Source organism: Lissotriton vulgaris, chromosome 1_1, assembly GCF_964263255.1.
Source record: "Lissotriton vulgaris chromosome 1_1, aLisVul1.2, whole genome shotgun sequence".
Taxonomy (NCBI): Eukaryota; Metazoa; Chordata; class Amphibia; order Caudata; family Salamandridae; genus Lissotriton; species Lissotriton vulgaris.
Window position 1 is genome coordinate 230,121,980 of NC_141685.1, and position 18,579 is coordinate 230,140,558.

Sequence of the window (18,579 nt, forward strand, 5' to 3'; positions counted from 1 at the left end):
TTCACTGATGGCCAAAATGCTTACTGATGTGTTAACTGAAATTCAGAATATGCTCTGAATATTTCAGCATGCACAGGCGTACCATCAAAACCAATTTACGTCTACAATCTGTTGGAAAATGAGATGAAGCAGTGGTGAATCCTAGGCTGCTGTTCCACTCGATTGGCACGATTTACAAGTAGAATGACTGCTTTTGGTTAGTAGTGACCCCTGGTGGCTAATAGTTATAAGCTGCAAATGGTAAAGTGAGCTGATTATATATATATATATATATATATAAATATATATATTGATGAATAGAAAGATAGCTAGATAGACAGATCGATAGATATTTATTTCAATGAAATAATTTCTTCATAAAACTAATTGTTTTTGGCTAGGAATTCCTGTATTGTAATAATTTAGGAAAAAAGATTACTTGTCCTAACCAAAAGCAGCAATTCTGCCTATTACAATACTGAGAATTGATCGAGGGCATGCCTTAACCCCAGGGAGGTGAGCACTGTTTAACTGAAGCCAATAAGTCCTTGTTAGTATAGTGGTCAGTATCCCTGCCTGTCACGCGGGAGACCGGGGTTCAATTCCCCGACGGGGAGGCGATTCCTTTTATTCACACAATTAAATAAAATGATGTACTTTCTAACATTGTAAAATATATCTGTCATTATCCTTGCCTATTCCGATTGAGAAAAAAGGTTGAATTCACTGATGGTCAAAATGCTTACTGATGTGTTAACTGAAATTCAGAATATGCTCTGAATATTTCAGCATGCACAGGCGTACCATCAAAACCAATTTACGTCTACAATCTGTTGGAAAATGAGATGAAGCAGTGGTGAATCCTAGGCTGCTGTTCCACTCGATTGGCACGATTTACAAGGAGAATGACTGCTTTTGGTTAGTAGTGACCCGTGGTGGCTAATAGTTTTAAGCTGTAAATGGTAAAGTGAGCTGATTATATATATATATATATATATATATATATATATATATATATATATATATATATATATATATATATATATATATTGATGAATAGAAAGATAGCTAGATAGAAAGATCGATAGATATTTATTTCAATGAATATAATTTCTTCCTAAAACTGATTGTTTTTGGCTAGGAATTTCTGTATTGTAATAATTTAGGAAAAAAGATTACTTGTCCTAACCAAAAGCAGCAATTCTGCCTATTACAATACTGAGAATTGATCGAGGGCATGCCTTAACCCCAGGGAGGTGAGCACTGTTTAACTTAAGCCAATAAGTCCTCGTTAGTATAGTGGTCAATATCCCCGCCTGTCACGCCAGAGACCGGGGTTCAATTCCCCGACGGGGAGGCGATTCCTTTTATTCACACAATTAAATAAAATGATGTACTTTCTAACATTGTAAAATATATCTGTCATTATCCTTGCCTATTCCGATTGAGAAAAAAGGTTGAATTCACTGATGGCCAAAATGCTTACTGATGTGTTAACTGAAATTCAGAATATGATCTGAATATTTCAGCATGCACAGGCGTACCATCAAAACCAATTTACGTCTACAATCTGTTGGAAAATGAGATGAAGCAGTTGTGAATCCTAGGCTGCTGTTCCACTCGATTGGCACGATTTACAAGGAGAATGAGTGCTTTTGGTTAGTAGTGACCCGTGGTGGCTAATAGTTATAAGCTGCAAATGGTAAAGTGAGCTGATTATATATATATATATATATATATATATTGATGAATAGAAAGATAGCTAGATAGACAGATCGATAGATATTTATTTCAATGAAATAATTTCTTCATAAAACTGATTGTTTTTGGCTAGGAATTTCTGTATTGTAATAATTTAGGAAAAAAGATTACTTGTCCTAACCAAAAGCAGCAATTCTGCCTATTACAATACTGAGAATTGATCGAGGGCATGCCTTAACCCCAGGGAGGTGAGCACTGTTTAACTGAAGCCAATAAGTCCTTGTTAGTATAGTGGTCAGTATCCCTGCCTGTCACACGGGAGACCGGGGTTCAATTCCCCGACGGGGAGGCGATTCCTTTTATTCACACAATTAAATAAAATGATGTACTTTCTAACATTGTAAAATATATCTGTCATTATCCTTGCCTATTCCGATTGAGAAAAAAGGTTGAATTCACTGATGGCCAAAATGCTTACTGATGTGTTAACTGAAATTCAGAATATGCTCTGAATATTTCAGCATGCACAGGCGTACCATCAAAACCAATTTACGTCTACAATCTGTTGGAAAATGAGATGAAGCAGTGGTGAATCCTAGGCTGCTGTTCCACTCGATTGGCACGATTTACAAGGAGAATGACTGCTTTTGGTTAGTAGTGACCCGTGGTGGCTAATAGTTTTAAGCTGTAAATGGTAAAGTGAGCTGATTATATATATATATATATATATATATATATATATATATATATATTGATGAATAGAAAGATAGCTAGATAGAAAGATCGATAGATATTTATTTCAATGAATATAATTTCTTCCTAAAACTGATTGTTTTTGGCTAGGAATTTCTGTATTGTAATAATTTAGGAAAAAAGATTACTTGTCCTAACCAAAAGCAGCAATTCTGCCTATTACAATACTGAGAATTGATCGAGGGCATGCCTTAACCCCAGGGAGGTGAGCACTGTTTAACTTAAGCCAATAAGTCCTCGTTAGTATAGTGGTCAATATCCCCGCCTGTCACGCCAGAGACCGGGGTTCAATTCCCCGACGGGGAGGCGATTCCTTTTATTCACACAATTAAATAAAATGATGTACTTTCTAACATTGTAAAATATATCTGTCATTATCCTTGCCTATTCCGATTGAGAAAAAAGGTTGAATTCACTGATGGCCAAAATGCTTACTGATGTGTTAACTGAAATTCAGAATATGATCTGAATATTTCAGCATGCACAGGCGTACCATCAAAACCAATTTACGTCTACAATCTGTTGGAAAATGAGATGAAGCAGTTGTGAATCCTAGGCTGCTGTTCCACTCGATTGGCACGATTTACAAGGAGAATGAGTGCTTTTGGTTAGTAGTGACCCGTGGTGGCTAATAGTTATAAGCTGCAAATGGTAAAGTGAGCTGATTATATATATATATATATATATATATTGATGAATAGAAAGATAGCTAGATAGACAGATCGATAGATATTTATTTCAATGAAATAATTTCTTCATAAAACTGATTGTTTTTGGCTAGGAATTTCTGTATTGTAATAATTTAGGAAAAAAGATTACTTGTCCTAACCAAAAGCAGCAATTCTGCCTATTACAATACTGAGAATTGATCGAGGGCATGCCTTAACCCCAGGGAGGTGAGCACTGTTTAACTGAAGCCAATAAGTCCTCATTAGTATAGTGGTCAGTATCCCCGCCTGTCACGCGGGAGACCGGGGTTCAATTCCCCGACGGGGAGGCGATTCCTTTTATTCACACAATTAAATAAAATGATGTACTTTCTAACATTGTAAAATATATCTGTCATTATCCTTGCCTATTCCGATTGAGAAAAAAGGTTGAATTCACTGATGGCCAAAATGCTTACTGATGTGTTAACTGAAATTCAGAATATGCTCTGAATATTTCAGCATGCACAGGCGTACCATCAAAACCAATTTACGTCTACAATCTGTTGGAAAATGAGATGAAGCAGTGGTGAATCCTAGGCTGCTGTTCCACTCGATTGGCACGATTTACAAGTAGAATGACTGCTTTTGGTTAGTAGTGACCCCTGGTGGCTAATAGTTATAAGCTGCAAATGGTAAAGTGAGCTGATTATATATATATATATATATATATATAAATATATATATTGATGAATAGAAAGATAGCTAGATAGACAGATCGATAGATATTTATTTCAATGAAATAATTTCTTCATAAAACTAATTGTTTTTGGCTAGGAATTCCTGTATTGTAATAATTTAGGAAAAAAGATTACTTGTCCTAACCAAAAGCAGCAATTCTGCCTATTACAATACTGAGAATTGATCGAGGGCATGCCTTAACCCCAGGGAGGTGAGCACTGTTTAACTGAAGCCAATAAGTCCTTGTTAGTATAGTGGTCAGTATCCCTGCCTGTCACGCGGGAGACCGGGGTTCAATTCCCCGACGGGGAGGCGATTCCTTTTATTCACACAATTAAATAAAATGATGTACTTTCTAACATTGTAAAATATATCTGTCATTATCCTTGCCTATTCCGATTGAGAAAAAAGGTTGAATTCACTGATGGCCAAAATGCTTACTGATGTGTTAACTGAAATTCAGAATATGCTCTGAATATTTCAGCATGCACAGGCGTACCATCAAAACCAATTTACGTCTACAATCTGTTGGAAAATGAGATGAAGCAGTGGTGAATCCTAGGCTGCTGTTCCACTCGATTGGCACGATTTACAAGGAGAATGACTGCTTTTGGTTAGTAGTGACCCGTGGTGGCTAATAGTTTTAAGCTGTAAATGGTAAAGTGAGCTGATTATATATATATATATATATATATTACCTACTGGCGGTCGCCAGTAGGTAGTTATAGTTAGGATAATTTTCAATGTTAAATCTCAACATTCTATTTTGAATAACTTTGGCGCCGGTTGACGAATCTGCCTGAAATTTTCAGGAAAATGGTCTCATGGCGGTCCGGTCCTTCCCTGAAAGTTTGGGGGGGATTCATCAAGCGGGGGCCGAGATAAAAGGGGGGTCCCAAAACGCGTTTTCCCCATGTTAATTTCCATAGGGCGGTCGATTTCACTTTTAGCCCGAACGGCTGAATGGATTTCCACCAAACTTGGCAAAATTGTAGGGACTGGTAGCCCGATGTGCCTTTGCTATGTCTCAAGATATGTGCTCCAGTGGATTTTGAGTAATTAAGGTTCAAAAAAATATATATATCTATAGCAGCGCTCCGGTAAGCGCACCGGTACGCGCACCGGGCGCGTCACGCGACTTGCGCGGAGAAAGCTGATTGGCTCTGGGGTGTCTGTAAACATTCTAAACAGTCCGGAGCGGCCGCCATCTTGTGTCTCGGTAGGATCGAGACACAAGAGGTGGCCAAAACAAAGGGGGAAATGACCATAAGGGGGCAGAGTAGACCCCCCTTGACCCCCTAGGTTTGATGTGGGGGCCATAAAAGGGCCCCACGGGGCAAAAAAAAAATAAAAAAAAATTTTGATTTTCGCGGGGTGAGCGCCCGGTACGCGCACCGGGCGCGTCACGCGACTTGCGCGGAGAAAGCTGATTGGCTCTGGGGTGTCTGTAAACATTCTAAACAGTCCGGAGCGGCCGCCATCTTGTGTCTCGGTAGGATCGAGACACAAGAGGTGGCCAAAACAAAGGGGGAAATGACCATAAGGGGGCAGAGTAGACCCCCCTTGACCCCCTAGGTTTGATGTGGGGGCCATAAAAGGGCCCCACGGGGCAAAAAAAAAATAAAAAAAAATTTTGATTTTCGCGGGGTGAGCGCCCGGTACGCGCACCGGGCGCGTCACGCGACTTGCGCGGAGAAAGCTGATTGGCTCTGGGGGGTCTGTAAACATTCTAAACAGTCCGGAGCGGCCGCCATCTTGTGTCTCGGTAGGATCGAGACACAAGAGGTGGCCAAAACAAAGGGGGAAATGACCATAAGGGGGCAGAGTAGACCCCCCTTGACCCCCTAGGTTTGATGTGGGGGCCATAAAAGGGCCCCACGGGGCCAAAAAAAAATAAAAAAAATTTTTGATTTTCGCGGGGTGAGCGCCCGGTACGCGCACCGGTAAGCGTACCGGGGAGTGTACCATGGGGAAAAAGAATGACAGTTTTAAAAGTAGCTGATTAGAAAAAAAAATGTTTAGTTGTTTTTTTTATATATACACATACATATATATAAATGCATATGCACATATATATATGCATATATGTCTATATGTGTGCGTGTAGAGAGAGGTAGAGAGGTAGAGGTGTAGAGGTAGAGAGGTAGAGAGGTAGAGAGTAGAGAGTGAGTAATAGAGAGTAGAGAGTGAGTAGTAGAGAGTAGTAGAGAGCAGTAGAGAGAGTAGCAGAGTGAGTAGTAGAGAGTAGTAGAGTGAATAGTAGAGTGAGTAGTAGAGAGTAGTAGAGAGTGAGTAGTAGAGACTGAGTAGTAGAGAGTAGTAGAGAGTAAGTAGTAGAGTGAGTAGTAGAGAGCAGTAGAGAGTGAGTAGTAGAGAGTGGGAGAGAGTAAGTAGTAGAGAGTAGTGGAGAATATTCCAAAGTTTGGCACAGCACCACTTTCACAATGAGTCCAATCAAATCATATCACTTAGAGTACTTATTGAAGCGCTGAATCTTGGTGTATATTCAAATGCTTTTATTTTCCTTAAGTTTATGTACCACAGCCAGCCGAAACGTTTCGTTCTGTACAACAGAACTTCTTCAGGGCGTTCTTATTTCCTTCAAGTTATGTCGGTATCCCGTTGTCATATAACTAGATATTTCTTCCAAATGTTAGACGAGACATAAGTATATTCCTATTCAAAGTGACTAGGTATCAATTTTACCCACACAATTCGGGCAGACTTGAGTAATTTATAGCATCCTCAAAGTCAGTCTTTCAAAAATTCCAAAGTATAGGACATGATAATCCAAATCCAAATGTTTCTCAAGAAAAGTCATTTACAATCGTTCGGAATATCGGTGTTTGGGCAGATATGATCCAGGGACCCCCAGTATGCAAGGGGAATTAGTCCCCCCTCTGCAAAGGCGCCAGTGGCCTGCATTGCAGAGAGGTGTAACAAGGGTGTGGCCTCATTACACTTCTCTGCAATGCAGCTCCCTCGTGCATACTGGAGGCTCCTGGTGGACTAGTTGACCCCAGGGACCCCCAGTATGCAAGGGGAATTAGTTCCCCCTCTGCAAACGCGGCAGTGGGCTGCGTTGCAGAGAGGTGTAACAAGGGGCATAGTCTCATTACACCTCTGCAATGCAGCCCCAGGCGCATACTGGAGGTTCCAGGTGGGCTAATAGGCCCCCAGGGGCCCCCAGTATGCAAGGGGAATTAGTTTCCCCTCTTCAAACATGCACGGGGGCTGCGTTGCAGAGAGGTGTAAAAAGGGTTGTGGCTTCATTACACCTCTCTGCAATGCAGTCCCCTGGCGCATACTGGAGATTCCTGGTGGGCTTTCAGGTCTTATATAGTTAGGAATTAGCATTAAAAAAACCTTTGAAATTCACTGAAAAAACCACAGGTTTCACACCAGTTATAGTTAGGAATTAGCATTTAAAAAACCTTTGAAATTCACTGAAAAAACCATAGGTTTCACACCAGTTATAGTTAGGAATTAGCATTTAAAAAACCTATTAAATTCACTGACAAAACCAGTTATAGTTAGCTGGAAATTTTACTGATATAAAACCAATGAAATTCCACGTTATAGTTAGTTGGACTCACTATAACTTGCGCGTGCAATGCACTGCTGATGACGTCACATATTACATCACTCATGACATGGTCAGTGACATCACTCATGACATCACTGATGACACCATCCTTGTGACATAGTGACAGACCTCCTTTCACTGTAATGTAACCCTTGAAACACATATTCAAAAATAGAAACTGAAATTTAAAAAAAAATGGAGATACCCATATCAGTTACAACAAGCAATTCAGTAATTCCACCATCTATATGCACATCCAGTCATTCACCAACAGTTCTATATAGTCACTCATACATATACTCACTTATCATATGAAGTGATACACCTATACATCCTGTTACACACCGACAGTCATCCAAAAGTTACTCACACACATACTCACACGTGCAAATAAACTATTGAACATCCATTTATTTGAATATAGAGTTATACACACACTTCCACCTTACTTGTATTGAAAATTACACATATTTATTCTCTTAAACAATCACTTATAGAAACACATACTTATTTAAACAGGAACTCTTACAATCTCTTACTCTCACATATACTCACTTATATACATCAATATTCACATATACTAGATTAAAACATATGTAGTTACTGATAAAGACACTAGTGAGACAGTCATTCACTCACTAACAAACACATATACACACTCATCCATCCATACAGTCCTGCACATATGCTGTCTTCAAAACACATACAAACAGCGAGTTAGTCACTCATGCATCTATGTGCTAAGTAATACCCCCACCAAACCATATAGACACTCATACTGATACTAAGAGAAACATCTAATAACCCATATACATACGCATGTAGCTACTTACCAACACATGTAGCCACTTATACACAAAGTGAAACAATAATATATATATTTAAATATTTAAACATTACTCACTAATATTTATTTTTCAGAAAGACACATATTCACTGGATGGTGTCATCAGTGATGTCATGAGTGATGTCACTGACCATGTCATGAGTGATGTAATATGTGACGTCATCAGCAGTGCATTGCACGCGCAAGTTATAGTGAGTCCAACTAACTATAACGTGGAATTTCATTGGTTTTATATCAGTAAAATTTCCAGCTAACTATAACTGGTTTTGTCAGTGAATTTAATAGGTTTTTTAAATGCTAATTCCTAACTATAACTGGTGTGAAACCTATGGTTTTTTCAGTGAATTTCAAAGGTTTTTTAAATGCTAATTCCTAACTATAACTGGTGTGAAACCTGTGGTTTTTTCAGTGAATATATATATATATATATATATATATATATATATATATATATATATATATATATATTGATGAATAGAAAGATAGCTAGATAGAAAGATCGATAGATATTTATTTCAATGAATATAATTTCTTCCTAAAACTGATTGTTTTTGGCTAGGAATTTCTGTATTGTAATAATTTAGGAAAAAAGATTACTTGTCCTAACCAAAAGCAGCAATTCTGCCTATTACAATACTGAGAATTGATCGAGGGCATGCCTTAACCCCAGGGAGGTGAGCACTGTTTAACTTAAGCCAATAAGTCCTCGTTAGTATAGTGGTCAATATCCCCGCCTGTCACGCCAGAGACCGGGGTTCAATTCCCCGACGGGGAGGCGATTCCTTTTATTCACACAATTAAATAAAATGATGTACTTTCTAACATTGTAAAATATATCTGTCATTATCCTTGCCTATTCCGATTGAGAAAAAAGGTTGAAATCACTGATGGCCAAAATGCTTACTGATGTGTTAACTGAAATTCAGAATATGATCTGAATATTTCAGCATGCACAGGCGTACCATCAAAACCAATTTACGTCTACAATCTGTTGGAAAATGAGATGAAGCAGTTGTGAATCCTAGGCTGCTGTTCCACTCGATTGGCACGATTTACAAGGAGAATGAGTGCTTTTGGTTAGTAGTGACCCGTGGTGGCTAATAGTTATAAGCTGCAAATGGTAAAGTGAGCTGATTATATATATATATATATATATATATATATATTGATGAATAGAAAGATAGCTAGATAGACAGATCAATAGATATTTATTTCAATGAAATAATTTCTTCATAAAACTGATTGTTTTTGGCTAGGAATTTCTGTATTGTAATAATTTAGGAAAAAAGATTACTTGTCCTAACCAAAAGCAGCAATTCTGCCTATTACAATACTGAGAATTGATCGAGGGCATGCCTTAACCCCAGGGAGGTGAGCACTGTTTAACTGAAGCCAATAAGTCCTTGTTAGTATAGTGGTCAGTATCCCTGCCTGTCACACGGGAGACCGGGGTTCAATTCCCCGACGGGGAGGCGATTCCTTTTATTCACACAATTAAATAAAATGATGTACTTTCTAACATTGTAAAATATATCTGTCATTATCCTTGCCTATTCCGATTGAGAAAAAAGGTTGAATTCACTGATGGCCAAAATGCTTACTGATGTGTTAACTGAAATTCAGAATATGCTCTGAATATTTCAGCATGCACAGGCGTACCATCAAAACCAATTTACGTCTACAATCTGTTGGAAAATGAGATGAAGCAGTGGTGAATCCTAGGCTGCTGTTCCACTCGATTGGCACGATTTACAAGGAGAATGACTGCTTTTGGTTAGTAGTGACCCGTGGTGGCTAATAGTTTTAAGCTGTAAATGGTAAAGTGAGCTGATTATATATATATATATATATATATATATATATATATATATATATATATATATATATATATATTGATGAATAGAAAGATAGCTAGATAGAAAGATCGATAGATATTTATTTCAATGAATATAATTTCTTCCTAAAACTGATTGTTTTTGGCTAGGAATTTCTGTATTGTAATAATTTAGGAAAAAAGATTACTTGTCCTAACCAAAAGCAGCAATTCTGCCTATTACAATACTGAGAATTGATCGAGGGCATGCCTTAACCCCAGGGAGGTGAGCACTGTTTAACTGAAGCCAATAAGTCCTTGTTAGTATAGTGGTCAGTATCCCTGCCTGTCACGCGGGAGACCGGGGTTCAATTCCCCGACGGGGAGGCGATTCCTTTTATTCACACAATTAAATAAAATGATGTACTTTCTAACATTGTAAAATATATCTGTCATTATCCTTGCCTATTCCGATTGAGAAAAAAGGTTGAATTCACTGATGGCCAAAATGCTTACTGATGTGTTAACTGAAATTCAGAATATGCTCTGAATATTTCAGCATGCACAGGCGTACCATCAAAACCAATTTACGTCTACAATCTGTTGGAAAATGAGATGAAGCAGTGGTGAATCCTAGGCTGCTGTTCCACTCGATTGGCACGATTTACAAGGAGAATGACTGCTTTTGGTTAGTAGTGACCCGTGGTGGCTAATAGTTTTAAGCTGTAAATGGTAAAGTGAGCTGATTATATATATATATATATATATATATATATATATATATATATATATATATATATATATATATATATATTGATGAATAGAAAGATAGCTAGATAGAAAGATCGATAGATATTTATTTCAATGAATATAATTTCTTCCTAAAACTGATTGTTTTTGGCTAGGAATTTCTGTATTGTAATAATTTAGGAAAAAAGATTACTTGTCCTAACCAAAAGCAGCAATTCTGCCTATTACAATACTGAGAATTGATCGAGGGCATGCCTTAACCCCAGGGAGGTGAGCACTGTTTAACTTAAGCCAATAAGTCCTCGTTAGTATAGTGGTCAATATCCCCGCCTGTCACGCCAGAGACCGGGGTTCAATTCCCCGACGGGGAGGCGATTCCTTTTATTCACACAATTAAATAAAATGATGTACTTTCTAACATTGTAAAATATATCTGTCATTATCCTTGCCTATTCCGATTGAGAAAAAAGGTTGAATTCACTGATGGCCAAAATGCTTACTGATGTGTTAACTGAAATTCAGAATATGATCTGAATATTTCAGCATGCACAGGCGTACCATCAAAACCAATTTACGTCTACAATCTGTTGGAAAATGAGATGAAGCAGTTGTGAATCCTAGGCTGCTGTTCCACTCGATTGGCACGATTTACAAGGAGAATGAGTGCTTTTGGTTAGTAGTGACCCGTGGTGGCTAATAGTTATAAGCTGCAAATGGTAAAGTGAGCTGATTATATATATATATATATATATATATATTGATGAATAGAAAGATAGCTAGATAGACAGATCGATAGATATTTATTTCAATGAAATAATTTCTTCATAAAACTGATTGTTTTTGGCTAGGAATTTCTGTATTGTAATAATTTAGGAAAAAAGATTACTTGTCCTAACCAAAAGCAGCAATTCTGCCTATTACAATACTGAGAATTGATCGAGGGCATGCCTTAACCCCAGGGAGGTGAGCACTGTTTAACTGAAGCCAATAAGTCCTTGTTAGTATAGTGGTCAGTATCCCTGCCTGTCACACGGGAGACCGGGGTTCAATTCCCCGACGGGGAGGCGATTCCTTTTATTCACACAATTAAATAAAATGATGTACTTTCTAACATTGTAAAATATATCTGTCATTATCCTTGCCTATTCCGATTGAGAAAAAAGGTTGAATTCACTGATGGCCAAAATGCTTACTGATGTGTTAACTGAAATTCAGAATATGCTCTGAATATTTCAGCATGCACAGGCGTACCATCAAAACCAATTTACGTCTACAATCTGTTGGAAAATGAGATGAAGCAGTGGTGAATCCTAGGCTGCTGTTCCACTCGATTGGCACGATTTACAAGGAGAATGACTGCTTTTGGTTAGTAGTGACCCGTGGTGGCTAATAGTTTTAAGCTGTAAATGGTAAAGTGAGCTGATTATATATATATATATATATATATATATATATATATATATATATATATATATATATATATATATTGATGAATAGAAAGATAGCTAGATAGAAAGATCGATAGATATTTATTTCAATGAATATAATTTCTTCCTAAAACTGATTGTTTTTGGCTAGGAATTTCTGTATTGTAATAATTTAGGAAAAAAGATTACTTGTCCTAACCAAAAGCAGCAATTCTGCCTATTACAATACTGAGAATTGATCGAGGGCATGCCTTAACCCCAGGGAGGTGAGCACTGTTTAACTTAAGCCAATAAGTCCTCGTTAGTATAGTGGTCAATATCCCCGCCTGTCACGCCAGAGACCGGGGTTCAATTCCCCGACGGGGAGGCGATTCCTTTTATTCACACAATTAAATAAAATGATGTACTTTCTAACATTGTAAAATATATCTGTCATTATCCTTGCCTATTCCGATTGAGAAAAAAGGTTGAATTCACTGATGGCCAAAATGCTTACTGATGTGTTAACTGAAATTCAGAATATGATCTGAATATTTCAGCATGCACAGGCGTACCATCAAAACCAATTTACGTCTACAATCTGTTGGAAAATGAGATGAAGCAGTTGTGAATCCTAGGCTGCTGTTCCACTCGATTGGCACGATTTACAAGGAGAATGAGTGCTTTTGGTTAGTAGTGACCCGTGGTGGCTAATAGTTATAAGCTGCAAATGGTAAAGTGAGCTGATTATATATATATATATATATATATATATATTGATGAATAGAAAGATAGCTAGATAGACAGATCGATAGATATTTATTTCAATGAAATAATTTCTTCATAAAACTGATTGTTTTTGGCTAGGAATTTCTGTATTGTAATAATTTAGGAAAAAAGATTACTTGTCCTAACCAAAAGCAGCAATTCTGCCTATTACAATACTGAGAATTGATCGAGGGCATGCCTTAACCCCAGGGAGGTGAGCACTGTTTAACTGAAGCCAATAAGTCCTCGTTAGTATAGTGGTCAGTATCCCCGCCTGTCATGCGGGAGACCGGGGTTCAATTCCCCGACGGGGAGGCGATTCCTTTTATTCACACAATTAAATAAAATGATGTACTTTCTAACATTGTAAAATATATCTGTCATTATCCTTGCCTATTCCGATTGAGAAAAAAGGTTGAATTCACTGATGGCCAAAATGCTTACTGATGTGTTAACTGAAATTCAGAATATGCTCTGAATATTTCAGCATGCACAGGCGTACCATCAAAACCAATTTACGTCTACAATCTGTTGGAAAATGAGATGAAGCAGTGGTGAATCCTAGGCTGCTGTTCCACTCGATTGGCACAATTTACAAGTAGAATGACTGCTTTTGGTTAGTAGTGACCCCTGGTGGCTAATAGTTATAAGCTGCAAATGGTAAAGTGAGCTGATTATATATATATATATATATATAAATATATATATTGATGAATAGAAAGATAGCTAGATAGACAGATCGATCGATATTTATTTCAATGAAATAATTTCTTCATAAAACTAATTGTTTTTGGCTAGGAATTTCTGTATTGTAATAATTTAGGAAAAAAGATTACTTGTCCTAACCAAAAGCAGCAATTCTGCCTATTACAATACTGAGAATTGATCGAGGGCATGCCTTAACCCCAGGGAGGTGAGCACTGTTTAACTGAAGCCAATAAGTCCTCGTTAGTATAGTGGTCAGTATCCCCGCCTGTCACGCGGGAGACCGGGGTTCAATTCCCCGACGGTGAGGCGATTCCTTTTATTCACACAATTAAATAAAATGATGTACTTTCTAACATTGTAAAATATATCTGTCATTATCCTTGCCTATTCCGATTGAGAAAAAAGGTTGAATTCACTGATGGCCAAAATGCTTACTGATGTGTTAACTGAAATTCAGAATATGCTCTGAATATTTCAGCATGCACAGGCGTACCATCAAAACCAATTTACGTCTACAATCTGTTGGAAAATGAGATGAAGCAGTCGTGAATCCTAGGCTGCTGTTCCACTCGATTGGCACGATTTACAAGGAGAATGACTGCTTTTGGTTAGTAGTGACCCGTGGTGGCTAATAGTTTTAAGCTGTAAATGGTAAAGTGAGCTGATTATATATATATATATATATATATATATATATATATATATATATATATATATATATATATTGATGAATAGAAAGATAGCTAGATAGAAAGATCGATAGATATTTATTTCAATGAATATAATTTCTTCCTAAAACTGATTGTTTTTGGCTAGGAATTTCTGTATTGTAATAATTTAGGAAAAAAGATTACTTGTCCTAACCAAAAGCAGCAATTCTGCCTATTACAATACTGAGAATTGATCGAGGGCATGCCTTAACCCCAGGGAGGTGAGCACTGTTTAACTTAAGCCAATAAGTCCTCGTTAGTATAGTGGTCAATATCCCCGCCTGTCATGCCAGAGACCGGGGTTCAATTCCCTGACGGGGAGGCGATTCCCTTTATTCACACAATTAAATAAAATGATGTACTTTCTAACATTGTAAAATATATCTGTCATTATCCTTGCCTATTCCGATTGAGAAAAAAGGTTGAATTCACTGATGGCCAAAATGCTTACTGATGTGTTAACTGAAATTCAGAATATGATCTGAATATTTCAGCATGCACAGGCGTACCATCAAAACCAATTTACGTCTACAATCTGTTGGAAAATGAGATGAAGCAGTTGTGAATCCTAGGCTGCTGTTCCACTCGATTGGCACGATTTACAAGGAGAATGAGTGCTTTTGATTAGTAGTGACCCGTGGTGGCTAATAGTTATAAGCTGCAAATGGTAAAGTGAGCTGATTATATAAATATATATATATATATATATATATATTGATGAATAGAAAGATAGCTAGATAGACAGATCGATAGATATTTATTTCAATGAAATAATTTCTTCATAAAACTGATTGTTTTTGGCTAGGAATTTCTGTATTGTAATAATTTAGGAAAAAAGATTACTTGTCCTAACCAAAAGCAGCAATTCTGCCTATTACAATACTGAGAATTGATCGAGGGCATGCCTTAACCCCAGGGAGGTGAGCACTGTTTAACTGAAGCCAATAAGTCCTCGTTAGTATAGTGGTTAGTATCCCCGCCTGTCACGCGGGAGACCGGTGTTCAATTCCCCGACGGGGAGGCGATTCCTTTTATTCACACAATTAAATAAAATGATGTACTTTCTAACATTGTAAAATATATCTGTCATTATCCTTGCCTATTCCGATTGAGAAAAAAGGTTGAATTCACTGATGGCCAAAATGCTTACTGATGTGTTAACTGAAATTCAGAATATGCTCTGAATATTTCAGCATGCACAGGCGTACCATCAAAACCAATTTACGTCTACAATCTGTTGGAAAATGAGATGAAGCAGTGGTGAATCCTAGGCTGCTGTTCCACTCGATTGGCACGATTTACAAGTAGAATGACTGCTTTTGGTTAGTAGTGACCCCTGGTGGCTAATAGTTATAAGCTGCAAATGGTAAAGTGAGCTGATTATATATATATATATATATAAATATATATATTGATGAATAGAAAGATAGCTAGATAGACAGATCGATAGATATTTATTTCAATGAAATAATTTCTTCATAAAACTAATTGTTTTTGGCTAGGAATTTCTGTATTGTAATAATTTAGGAAAAAAGATTACTTGTCCTAACCAAAAGCAGCAATTCTGCCTATTACAATACTGAGAATTGATCGAGGGCATGCCTTAACCCCAGGGAGGTGAGCACTGTTTAACTGAAGCCAATAAGTCCTCGTTAGTATAGTGGTCAGTATCCCCGCCTGTCACGCCAGAGACCGGGGTTCAATTCCCCGACGGGGAGGCGATTCCTTTTATTCACACAATTAAATAAAATGATGTACTTTCTAACATTGTAAAATATATCTGTCATTATCCTTGCCTATTCCGATTGAGAAAAAAGGTTGAATTCACTGATGGCCAAAATGCTTACTGATGTGTTAACTGAAATTCAGAATATGATCTGAATATTTCAGCATGCACAGGCGTACCATCAAAACCAATTTACGTCTACAATCTGTTGGAAAATGAGATGAAGCAGTCGTGAATCCTAGGCTGCTGTTCCACTCGATTGGCACGATTTACAAGTAGAATGACTGCTTTTGGTTAGTAGTGACCCCTGGTGGCTAATAGTTATAAGCTGCAAATGGTAAAGTGAGCTGATTATATATATATATATATATATATATATATAAATATATATATTGATGAATAGAAAGATAGCTAGATAGAAAGATCGATAGATATTTATTTCAATGAATATAATTTCTTCATAAAACTGATTGTTTTTGGCTAGGAATTTCTGTATTGTAATAATTTAGGAAAAAAGATTACTTGTCCTAACCAAAAGCAGCAATTCTGCCTATTACAATACTGAGAATTGATCGAGGGCATGCCTTAACCCCAGGGAGGTGAGCACTGTTTAACTGAAGCCAATAAGTCCTCGGTAGTATAGTGGTCAGTATCCCCGCCTGTCACGCCAGAGACCGGGGTTCAATTCCCCGACGGGGAGGCGATTCCTTTTATTCACACAATTAAATAAAATGATGTACTTTCTAACATTGTAAAATATATCTGTCATTATCCTTGCCTATTCCGATTGAGAAAAAAGGTTGAATTCACTGATGGCCAATATGCTTACTGATGTGTTAACTGAAATTCAGAATATGATCTGAATATTTCAGCATGCACAGGCGTACCATCAAAACCAATTTACGTCTACAATCTGTTGGAAAATGAGATGAAGCAGTTGTGAATCCTAGGCTGCTGTTCCACTCGATTGGCACGATTTACAAGGAGAATGACTGCTTTTGGTTAGTAGTGACCCCTGGTGGCTAATAGTTATAAGCTGCAAATGGTAAAGTGAGCTGATTATATATATATATATATATAAATATTTATATTGATGAATAGAAAGATAGCTAGATAGACAGATCGATAGATATTTATTTCAATGAAATAATTTCTTCATAAAACTAATTGTTTTTGGCTAGGAATTTCTGTATTGTAATAATTTAGAAAAAAAGATTACTTGTCCTAACCAAAAGCAGCAATTCTGCCTATTACAATACTGAGAATTGATCGAGGGCATGCCTTAACCCCAGGGAGGTGAGCACTGTTTAACTGAAGCCAATAAGTCCTCGTTAGTATAGTGGTCAGTATCCCCGCCTGTCACGCGGGAGACCGGGGTTCAATTCCCCGACGGGGAGGGGATTCCTTTTATTCACACAATTAAATAAAATGATGTACTTTCTAACATTGTAAAATATATCTGTCATTATCCTTGCCTATTCCGATTGAGAAAAAAGGTTGAATTCACTGATGGCCAAAATGCTTACTGATGTGTTAACTGAAATTCAGAATATGCTCTGAATATTTCAGCATGCACAGGCGTACCATCAAAACCAATTTACGTCTACAATCTGTTGGAAAATGAGATGAAGCAGTGGTGAATCCTAGGCTGCTGTTCCACTCGATTGGCACGATTTACAAGTAGAATGACTGCATTTGGTTAGTAGTGACCCCTGGTGGCTAATAGTTATAAGCTGCAAATGGTAAAGTGAGCTGATTATATATATATATATATATATAAATATATATATTGATGAATAGAAAGATAGCTAGATAGAAAGATCGATAGATATTTATTTCAATGAATATAATTTCTTCATAAAACTGATTGTTTTTGGCTAGGAATTTCTGTATTGTAATAATTTAGGAAAAAAGATTACTTGTCCTAACCAAAAGCAGCAATTCTGCCTATTACAATACTGAGAATTGATCGAGGGCATGCCTTAACCCCAGGGAGGTGAGCACTGTTTAACTTAAGCCAATAAGTCCTCGTTAGTATAGTGGTCAATATCCCCGCCTGTCACGCCAGAGACCGGGGTTCAATTCCCCGACGGGGAGGTGATTCCTTTTATTCACACATTTAAATAAAATGATGTACTTTCTAACATTGTAAAATATATCTGTCATTATCCTTGCCTATTCCGATTGAGAAAAAAGGTTGAATTCACTGATGGCCAAAATGCTTACTGATGTGTTAACTGAAATTCAGAATATGATCTGAATATTTCAGCATGCACAGGCGTACCATCAAAACCAATTTACGTCTACAATCTGTTGGAAAATGAGATGAAGCAGTTGTGAATCCTAGGCTGCTGTTCCACTCGATTGGCACGATTTACAAGGAGAATGAGTGCTTTTGGTTAGTAGTGACCCGTGGTGGCTAATAGTTATAAGCTGCAAATGGT

At 37.4% G+C, this 18,579-nt stretch overlaps 1 non-coding gene across 1 annotated transcript; it reads left to right on the top strand.

Moving 5' to 3' along the window:
* Positions 1-17,460: 17,460 nt before the first annotated feature.
* TRNAD-GUC (transfer RNA aspartic acid (anticodon GUC)) lies at positions 17,461-17,532 on the top strand. The gene has a single exon. It is a non-coding gene; the product is annotated as a tRNA-Asp (tRNA).
* The last annotated feature ends 1,047 nt before the right edge of the window (positions 17,533-18,579 follow it).